We start from the raw sequence: 10,880 nt of genomic DNA on the forward strand, positions 1-10,880 counted from the left end.
TGCGCACCACCACGCCCGGCTAATTTTTGTACTTTTAGTAGAGACGGGGTTTCGCCATGTTGCCCAGGCTGGTCTCAAAATTCTGGCCTCAAGTCATCTGCCCACCTCAGCCTCTCAAAGTGCTGGGATTACAGGTGTGAGCCACCATGAGCGGCCAATATTTATCTTTTTAAAAGTTGCTGTTGTGGCTGGGCGCAGTGGCTCACACCTGTAATCTCAGCACTTTGGGAGGCTGAGGTGGCAGATCACTTCAGGTCAGGAGTTTGAGACCAGCCTGGCCAACATGGTGAAACCCCATCTCTACTAAAAATACAAAAAATTAGCTGGGCGTGGTGGCAAGCACCTGTAATCCTAAATACTCTGGAGGCTGAGGTGGGAGAATCGCTGGAACTCGGGAGGCGGAGGTTGCAGTGAGCTGAGATCACGCCACTGCCTGCACTCCAGCCTGGGAAACAGAGTGAGACTCTGTCTCAAAAAAAATTAATTAATTAATTAATTTTTAAAAAATTTGCTGTTAGCATATCATTGAACCCTCCAAACCACTGTTTTTACAGTTGAGAAAACAGGGCCTCAGGGAGGTTAGGTAAATCTTACAAGGTTAACTCCAATGTCTATACTTCCACCCTATACCCAGTGAGTCTGGGGTCAATAGCACACCCCCTGGTGCCCTCCTGCCCCACCCCTGGATGGAATGGGCCATTTTCCTGATATACCCCTAAGTCCTCTGCCAGTGCTCCTGGTTCATGGACATTACTAATCACTACCAAGGATTGGTATTGTCAAATTTTGCCCCCAGACAAGATCAACCTGAGAGATGCATCTAAATTAAACTATGCACACAATTAGAACAAAGAGGAGTCTGGACTTCTCAAAAATACTAAGAGGCTTTCCTTTAATCAGCATTTTTGAAAGCTCCAAACGCAATTGGCAGTCTCTCTAAATTTTTAAAGGAGACTAACCGGAACAATTAACCAATGTCTCTAAAACAGAGAGCCCTCTATCTCCCTGCTCCCCCACTTGCATTCCACCTCCATTTTTTCCATCTCACCACCACTCTCTTTGCCTGGAACATTGCAGGGACCCTGAGGGTACCAGCAAAAGCCCTTTGAGCCCCTCCAGCTCCTCCAAGATTGCAGACAACTGGCTGCATTTCTCCTGAGTCTCAGACTTCCCACACAATTCCGGTCCTGAGTTCTGTTCAGCTAGATATTCTCACTCCTCAGTGAAGTGGTGAGTTTTTCCTTGAGACTTTTTGTTTCTCAGGAAGGGGGTAATCACTCTGGGGTTCTCCCCTGTGTGCATGTGGATAACTGTATGCCATTTCTCCTGCTCAGCTCCTTTGTGAGGTGATTTTTCAGTGAACTTTCAGAAGGCAAAGGGGAAGCTTTCCCTTGGACCCTACAGTTTTGGTGCTGTGGGCAGGCTCACCAAAGCCACTCTGCTCTTCTAGAAGCCACAGTGAAGGGAACCCAGGACTTGACAATGGGCAAAAGGGTAAGAATTCCTCAACAGTAAGGCTCCCAGCCTGTCTTCCTGTGAAACCCAGTTGAGCAGACAGGAAAAATATAACCGTTTATCTCCTCTACATAATCTTGATTAATGGGAGTCATATGGTTTGGCTCTGTGTTTCCACAAAAATCTCACCTTGAATTGTAGTAATCCCCATGTGTCATGGGAGGGACCCAGTGGGAGGTAATTGAATCAGGGGGCAGATTTTTCCCGTGCTGTTCTCCTGATACTGAGTAAGTCTCACAAGATCTGATAGTTTTATAAAGGGGAGTTCCCCTGCACATGCTCTCTCTTGCCTGCCTCCATGTATGACATCCCTTTGCGATTTGTTCATCTTCCACCATGATTGTGAGGCCTTCCCAGCCATGTGAAACGGTGAGTCCATTAAATGTCTTTTCTTTATAAATTACCCAGTCTTGGGTATGTCTTTGTTAGCAGCAGATAACTGACTTATTCAGGGAGAAAAGGATTTGTGTGACAGTTTTGGGTGTAGAACTCTGGTGTGCTTTTTGGTAGTTTTTGGTATGAATATTCTTATTGTTTGATCCCTTTAACTGCCTGAAATAGTGTTTTCCCTTGTCTTCATCTTTCTGTGTTGTTCTATCACCAAGAGGGGTAGAACACAAGGCTAAGCCCCTAGAAGCCCGCTTATTCAACCCAGCCCTGCAGACTGCTCAGTTTGTGATTCCGATCAACATACTTTTAGTGAGACGGGGTCTTGCTCTGCTGCTCAGGCTGGAGGGCAGTGGCACAATCATGGCTTACTGTAGCCTCAACCTGCAGGGCTCAAGCAGTCCTCTCACCTGAGCCTCCTGAGTAGCTGGGACTACAGGTGGTTGCCACCACACCTGGCCAATTTTGAAATTTTTTATAGAGACAAGGTCTCTTTTCTGTCCCAATAAAAGTACACACATTAAAAAAAGCAACAGGGTCTCACTGTGTTGCCCAGGTTGGTCCCGAACTCCTGGTGTTACCGGTTGAAGGTGTCCAGGTTCTTGGAGTCTTGAACAAAGAATTGGACAAAATGCACAAACAGAGCAAGGAAAGAATGAAGCAACAAAAGCAGAGGTTTGTTGAAAATGAAAGTACACTCCACAGGGCGGGAGCAGGCCTGAGCACAGGGGCTCGAGCCCCATTATAGAATTTTCTGGGGTTTCAATACCCTCTAGGGGTTTCCGTTGATTACTTGGTGTATGTCCTAAGTAAATGAAGAGGATGAAGTAAAGTTACATTTACTCAATGTATGCCCTATGTAAATGAAGAGGGTATTTCCTGTCATAGCTGAAGTGTTTCCATTTGATTTAGTTCTAGGAAGTCAGCGTGAATCGGCCTTATGTTCCCTATCTCCAGACCCTATTCTCCTGCCTCACTGGGCTCAAGCAGTTCTCCCACCTTGGACTCCCAAAGTGCTGGGATTACAGGTATGAGCTGCGGTGCCTGGATTCAACACACATTTTGTTCTGAACATGTCAAGTTCTTGGAGGGGTTTGTCTTAAGAAGTCACTGTGGGGGCTGGGTGCGGTGGCTCATGCCTGTAATCCCAGCACTTTGGGAGGCCAAGGTGGGCAGATCACGAGGTCAGGAGTTCGAGACCAGCCTGGCCAACATAGTGAAACCCTGTCTTTACTAAAAGTACAAAAAATTAGCTGGGTGTGGTGGCACGTGCCTGTAGTCCCAGCTACCTGGGAGGCTGAGGCAGGAGAATCACTGGAACCCGGGAGGCAGAAGTTGCAGTGAGCCAAGATCACGCCACTGCACTCCAGTCTGGGTGACAGAGTGAGACTCCATCTCAAAAAAAAAAAAGAAAGAAAAGAAGAAGTCGCTGTGGGGCTTCTTTCATCTCAACTCTTGTTGCCTGGTTAGTCCTGGGAAAGTCCAATTCCAGGAAGGTCTGCCCAGTGTCACAGATTGACAGGTCTGTGACTAGCAACCCCCTACAGTCTTATAGGTTGCTGGAGACAGCATATGCACAAACACCATCATCCTTAACCATCTGTGGCAACAAGAGTCCTTTGCCAACTTAGCCTATTCCTGGGAGTGAACTTTTTTGCGTAGGGGGATATTTGGCATTGCCTCTTCCATACCCTTTCAAGGAAACACCTGTTTCTTAACTGGTTAAAAAAAAAAAAAAAAAAACTTACTCTACACCTGGAAAATTACATTCTGGACTTTTCATAAAGAGGCTATTGGATTGTGCCATTATTGAAATGAGTACATCACTGAAAATTCTAAATGTCAATGGCCAGAAAACAGATCCTTTAAATTACCCTCCTAAATTTTAAAAATATCTTAGAGATCTCTCATTCTAAACAAATGCCTTCTTTGTATTTATAAAAAGATTAAGTTAAAATATAAAGACACTTAATAGTTTCATGGCTAGCCTTAGAAATTCTCTTGACAAAATTAAAGAGCAAAAACATGATCTAAAAGTTAAAATAATTTTTATGCTCAAACTGTCTACTTTTGATCCCCTGTAGGATTTACAAAAAGCCCTCCACTCTATGGTCTAGTGGCTGAGATTCTGTGCTCTTGTGCCTGTAGCCCAGGTTCAATTCCCAGTCAGGGAAGCAATCCCATTTGTTTTAAATTGTTTGACTATTGACCTTTTTTGGGTACCCATTTGTTATTGATCCTTTTTCTTTCCATGGATGCTTAGGAGTGTCATGGCTAGCCTTGGAAATTCTCTTGACAAAATTAAAGAGCAAAAACGTAACCTAAAACATGATTTGATTTCCCGTCTTTTTCCTTCTATGGGGCATATGGGGCCTTTGGGCCTTTATGCATAGGTGCTCAGCTGAGAAGCTGAAATCCTAGAAAATATGGCCAGTTAGAAGTATAAGTTGTATTCCATTTGTGGCTAAAAAGACTTTTTATCTTTGAGCTGACTTTGGGGTAGTTCTGGATCTTGTGAGGACTGCTTTGCACCGCTTGGAGATGCCTGGTTCATCTTTGACTAACCAAGTCATAATCTTGGTTAAGGGTTATTGCTTTTGGTGAACTATTTGAAAAGGTACCTTTGGTTCAAAAGAAAAAACAAGCTAACTAAAGTGTTTATAAAAGATAGGCCCTCAGGTGAAAATAGACTTCCTGAGTCCAAGCATGGAAAAGGCTGCTTTTACCCTGTTAAAGGGCTCAATAATCTAATCAAGAAACAACTTAATTTAAAAAGACCAGTCTAATTAGATTGGTCTCCAAAATATTTTCTGGAATTTAGCTGGCTATTTTGAAATTCTTTGTAAAATAAATTTACATATATAAAAATTCTCCATTTGTAAGGGCATCTGCATCCCTGCACTTAAACCACTAGAAACTTTCCAACAAGGAAGATGTCTTAAAGTTTACATAACAAACCTTAAATTTGTTTAAGACACTTTTCCTGGAAAGCTTGTCTTGACTGGGCTTTTACCTACCTCTTTTTGTCTTGGCAAATAATGGTGTTTATATCTAAGTTCTGTGTCTTTGAAATGTAAATTTTTACCAAAGAAGTCCTGTCTTTGAGAGTACAAATTTCAGGTTGCCTAGCTAAAAACTGCCTAGAGCTTGATAGTCTGTCTGCAGGGGGGAGAAAAACTATTTGAAAACTGGCAAATGAAGAATCTTGTAAAGCTATAAAATCTTCTTCTGTCTGTATGTTTATATGTGTCATGTGTATGTGATATTTCACTACCAAAATATATGAAAGAGCTCTAATTAGTTGGCTTAATGAATAAGTAAGTGCTTAAATCAAAATACTGTATCAGAAAAATAGAAACTAACTCAAATGCTTTTTTAGCTCATGTGACTCTAGTAATCTCTGGTAAATAAAACTAGTTTAAATTGTTGGCAAAATAAAATTAAATGTCTTCAGAATTGCCCATACTAAATTTGACTCAGACTTCTTGCCTGAATATACTGGTCAGACAGGTTTAGGTGGTTTCTGTAGATGTTTTTGTTTTTGCTTTTGTTTTTTTATTTTTGCTTTGTTTGTTTTTGCTTTTGTTTTTGTTTTTGTTTTTTTGAGACGGAGTCTCACTCAGTCACCCAGACTGGAGTGCAGTGGTGTGATCTCAGCTCACCGCAACCTCCGACTCCCTGGTTCAAGCGATTCTTCTGCCTCAGCCTCCCGAGTAGCTGGGACTACAGGCACATGCCACCATGCCCAGCTAATTTTTGTATTTTTAGTAGAGACGGGGTTTCACCATGTTGGCCAGGATGGTCTCGATCTCGTGACCTCATGATCCGCCCACCCCAGCCTCCCAAAGTACTGGGATTACAGGTGTGAGCCACCGTGCCCAGCCTGTAGATGTTTTAAGGTCATAAAACTGTTGCTTGTTTTGTCTGTGAGCTAAAGCTGTGAGGGTTGGCTGTTGGGCTCCCCAAAGCCTTGGACATATCTTACTGTCAGCTTCTTTTCAGTTTTGAGCATCTGGATTCTAGGATCTGGACAGGTTGGCCATAGTGGGACCTGGGGACATGTCCTCAGTTCCTGACCACCAGCTGTAAGGCAGAACCAAGCCCAATATGGCCCCATCCTCCCTGGCCCAGCTTTGCCTCCTTGCCATGCTGGGATGGGTTGGATTCTCCAGGCATTATCTTCACAACTCTGTCCTGTCCTGAGCTCTATACTTGGTATGTAAATTTGGGACCCCAACAAGGCCTGCCCTTCATAGCTGTCCTTGGGTGCCACATGGACACTTGAGACCCAAGACAACAGAAAAAAACATTAGGAAGGGTACCTGTGTCATCATTTCAAATTATTAATTTAAAAATCTTAAAATCATGCTATGTTAAATAATAGGTAATCATAGAATGTCTAAGTCACCTATATGGTATAGAAAACAATATATTTAGATCTGTTAATAAAAAATTGAGGAAACAAAATGGTTTTCATCTACAAATACTGACATAAAATAATTCAACATCACTTCCTAAGTTTTCCACTAGAAATTAGGGCTACTAAGAGTTAAAATTATAGTTAATATATATAAGTAAAACTACTAGATATGCCTGTAATCCCCAGCACTTTGGGAGGCCGAGACAGGTGGATCACCTGAGGTCAGGAGTTTGAGACCAGCCTGGCCAACATGGTTGAAACCCTGTCTCTACTAAAAATACAATAATTAGCCAGGCATGGTGGCAGGCTCCTGTAATCCCAGCTACTCTGGAGGTTGAGGCAGGAGAATCACTTGAATCTGGGAGATGGAGGTTGCAGTGAGCCGAGATCACACCATTGCACTCCAGCTTGTGCAACAAGTATGAAACTCAGTCTCAAAAAATATATATATATATCTAGCAGGTGTCTGCCCACTTTACACTCTGCTTGGCCCAAGTTGTTCAATTGTCATAAGTTTCTTAGCCACATGAGTCCCACCGGGGGACTAGATGGGCCCAAGGCAGGTAGCCATACCATGCTGGCAACAATATGTGATAGGGCATACATTGGTCATCAGTGCTGCCTATGGCAAGTTTCTACCAAAAGGGGGAAAATGACGAGTTATACCCCCAGTTGACAGACAAGATGGACTCCCTGAGGCTCAGAAGTTAAAAGCAGAACCAAGAGACCATGGCAGGGTGAGGGAGTGGTAACACTGTGTCCTTGGAAAGTTTTGCAAAATCTGTTTTTCTGCAACCAAGTCAAAGAACAGTGCCTGAAAACAACCGTACCTGGAAATTCCCGAACTGACCACCAGCAGACCATCAGGTCCCAACTGACCAACCACCTGGAACCAGCCAATGAAGAGACTGGTGATTTGGAGCTTAAACGTCATCCAATCAAGACTGTTCCTGGCCAGGCATGATGGCTTACACCTGTAATCACAGTACTTTTGGAGTCTGAAGCAGGAGCATCACTTGAGCTCAGGAGTTTGAGACCAGTCTGAGTGAGACTCCATGTCTACAAAAACTTTTTTAAATAGCCAAGCATGGTGGTGCACACTCAGGAGGCTGAGGCAGGAGGACTCTTTGAGCCTGGGAGGTCAAGGTTGCAGTGAGCCGTGATTGTGCCACTGCACTCTAGCATGGGTGACAAAGCAAGACCCCTAAGACTGTTCCTCATTCCTCTCCTATGGTTTTTTGCCTTTATAACATCCTACTCTCTCACGCATTCTCAGAGTGCACTTTCATTTTACACCAAAGCCTGTGCCTCCCCAATCTGCAGACTGCCTTCAGAAAACAAAGTTCTCCCTTCTGCCTCCGCAAATCTCATGGTCTTTTGTTAACAGTATGGATTTAAATTAGAAGCCCTAATTCACATATGGCCCACAAACCAGTTTCAATGGACTGGCACAATATCAGTTCATGTCTTAAAAACTGGAGATGATCCACAAAACATGCAGATTTCTGCCTTCTCTTATTTTTATTTATTTATTTTTTAAGATGGAGTCTCGCTCTGTCACCAGGCTGGAGTGCAGTGGCACGATCTCGGCTCACTGCAACCTCCGCCTCCCAAGTTAAAGCGATTCTCCTGCCTCAGCCTCCCAAGTAGCTGGGATTACAGGCGCATGCCATCACACCCAGCTAATTTTTCTATTTTTAGTAGAGTAGAGATAGGGTTTCACCATGTTGGCCAGGATGGTCTTTTTTTTTTTTTTTTGAGATGGAGTTTCGCTCTCATTGCCCAGGCTAGAGTGCAATGGCGTGATCTCGGCTCACCGCAACCTCTGCCTCCCAGGTTCAAGCGATTCTTCTGCCTCAGCCTCCCTAGTAGCTGGGATTACAGGCATGTGCCACCACGCCCGGCTAATTTTGTATTTTTAGTAGAGATGGGGTTTCTCCATGGTAGTCAGGCTGGTCTCGAACACCTGACCTCAGGTGATCCGCCTGCCTCGGCCTCCCAAAGTGCTGGGATTACAGGCATGGGCCACCGCGCCCAGAGGCCAGGATGGTCTTGATCTCTTGACTTCGTGATCTGCCTGCCTCAGCCTCCCAAAATGCTGGGATTACAGGCATGAGGCACTACGTCTGGCCTGCCTTCTCTTATTAAAGGCTGGCCAGCATTGTGGGCAGCAAACCAGCTGGAGTGCAACAGCAAGGTCTTCTTCCAGATGGAGCCCGTGCCTCCCATCTGCTGCTGAGAGCAGAGCTGAGTGAACCCTTGGTGTCCTGCCAACTTGATTTTCCTACCCAGGGGCACTGAGTAAGCACCACCAAGGAGCTACTGAGCTAGCCAAGTTACACCCTTGGCCTCCAAGATGGAATTAAGCAAATCGTCTCCACACTACATCACAGTTCCCCACTTGTCCTTGAGACTGCCATTCTGACTGGATGTTTTCCTCTTGGGGAAAACAGACTAAAAAAAGTATTGGCTACAGAACTTGACCCAGAAGCAGCCTATCAGAAAGTCAGTGAGGAAATGGATTCTTTCAAAATACTGAGTGTATATGACCTGACGTACCTGCCCCTTTGAAGGAAGGTGGTGCATGTAGGAACCTCAGCCCTTTCTGATACAGAACTGAGCCTATGGTAGGAGAGAGAGGAGAGAAAAAGAGAGAAATGCATGTGGCAATCACTCTGGCTGCAGCCCAAAGTAACTTGCTAAACCCTCCACTTCTTTTCTCTTTTTTTTTTTTTTTAAACCAAGGGAGAGCCATAATGCAAGCTATTCCTAGTGGAAAAGTTGAAAAGGAAGAACAGCTTATTCCAGACCAGTGAAATTGAAATTCCCATGTGGAACAACATAAGAGGAAAGAGGCCTTCCCTTACAAAGTTGGACAGCCCTCTCTCATGGCAATTTGGCAGTAAGTATCAACATGTTCAGTGTGCATAACCTTTGCCCAAGCAATACCACTTCTGGGAATCTACAGAAATTCTACCAGAAGACCACAAAGATTAACATAAGCCCTGAGCACTGAAGCACTGTCTGATGTGAAAACCTGAAAATATCCTTTGTGTTTCCCATAAGCAAACACTGATGCATTTATGCCATGAAAAGGGCTGTTAGAGCAAGGCCGATCTGAGGGATGAATATTGAAGTATATCATTATGATGACATGTGAGAAAAGTAAGTCACAGAATAGGATTAGCTTATGGCTTATATTTAACTAATATGAAATTGGCAAGCAAAGACAATTATGCACTCCACACAAGAGTGAGTGATGTAAATAACATTTGGAATTCTGCACACCCTTCCACCATCCTTGGTCCCAAAGGGAGACACAGGCATCATCAATCTCCCAGGTTTCCCAGCATTGAGAGCTGCTCTGGTGTCTGAGTGTGGCTTCCAGCATTAAGAAAAATAGGTATCCTTGGGCCGGGCGCGGTGGCTCACACCTGTAATCCCAGCTTTTTGGGAGGCTGAGGCGGGCAGATTGCCTGAGGTCAGACGTTCGACACTAGCCTGGCCAACATGGTGAAACACCGTCTCTACTAAAAAATACAAAAATTGGCCAGGCATGCTGGCTCACGCCTGTAATCTCAGCACTTTGGGAGACTGAGGTGGGCGGATCATGAGGTCAGGAGATCGAGACCATCCTGGCTAACACGGTGAAACCCTGTCTCTACTAAAAATACCAAAAACTAGCCAGGCGTGGTGGCAGGAGGCTGTAGTCCCAGCTACTCGGGAGGCTGAGGCAGGAGAATGGTGTGAACCCAGGAGGTGGAGCTTGCAGTGAGCTGAGATCGCACCACTGCACTCCAGCCTAGGTGACAGAGCGAGACTCTGTCTCAAAAAAACACACACACACACACACACAAATTTGCTGGGTGTGGTAGCGGGCACCTGTAATCCCAGCTACTTGGGAGGCTGAGGCAGAAGAATTGCCTGAACCCGGGAGACAGAGGTTGCAGTGAGCTATCATGCCACTGCACTCCAGCCTGGGAGACAGAGTGAGACTCTGTCTCAAAAAAAAAAAAAAGAAAAGAAAAGAAAGAAAAATAGGTATCCTCACACCACATGGCCCCTGAATGCAAGACAACTCCTTACCCTGGTGCTCAAGCAGCCTCTTCCAGCTGTGCTGAGACAACGTCAGTCTCTCAAGCCGGGCGCGGTGGCTCACGCCCGTAATCCCAGCACTTTGGGAGGCTGAGGCGGGTGGACCAAGAGGTCAGGAGTTCGAGACCAGCCTGGCCAATATGGTGAAACCTGTCTCTACTAAAAATACAAAAATTAGCAGGGCACAGTGGCATGCACCTGTAGTCCCAGCTACTCTGGAGGCTGAGGCTGAAGAATCCCCTGAACCCAGGAGGCAGAGTTTGCAGTGAGCTGAGATCGTGCCACTGCACTCCAGCCTGGGCCACACAGCGAGACTCCGTCTCAAAAAAAAAAAAAAAAAAAAAAAAGTCAGTTTCCCGTGGAGAACCTTCCAAGGGCTGACTCTTCCCTCTTCTCCTCCACCCCTTCCCTTCCCTTTCCTGAATTGTTCAGTCCTGAAGCTATTAGGTGGGACAGAACAAGG

At 45.0% G+C, this 10,880-nt stretch overlaps 1 long non-coding RNA gene across 1 annotated transcript; it reads left to right on the plus strand.

The window, feature by feature from the left end:
* The first annotated feature begins 206 nt into the window (after positions 1-206).
* Positions 207-10,589, plus strand: LOC129050837 (uncharacterized). The gene is made up of 4 exons (XR_008514664.2): positions 207-1,230; positions 1,335-2,577; positions 2,815-2,930; positions 9,068-10,589. It is a non-coding gene; the product is annotated as an uncharacterized LOC129050837 (long non-coding RNA).
* Positions 10,590-10,880: the final 291 nt, after the last annotated feature.

This window comes from Pongo abelii, chromosome 18 (assembly GCF_028885655.2).
Source record: "Pongo abelii isolate AG06213 chromosome 18, NHGRI_mPonAbe1-v2.0_pri, whole genome shotgun sequence".
Taxonomy (NCBI): Eukaryota; Metazoa; Chordata; class Mammalia; order Primates; family Hominidae; genus Pongo; species Pongo abelii.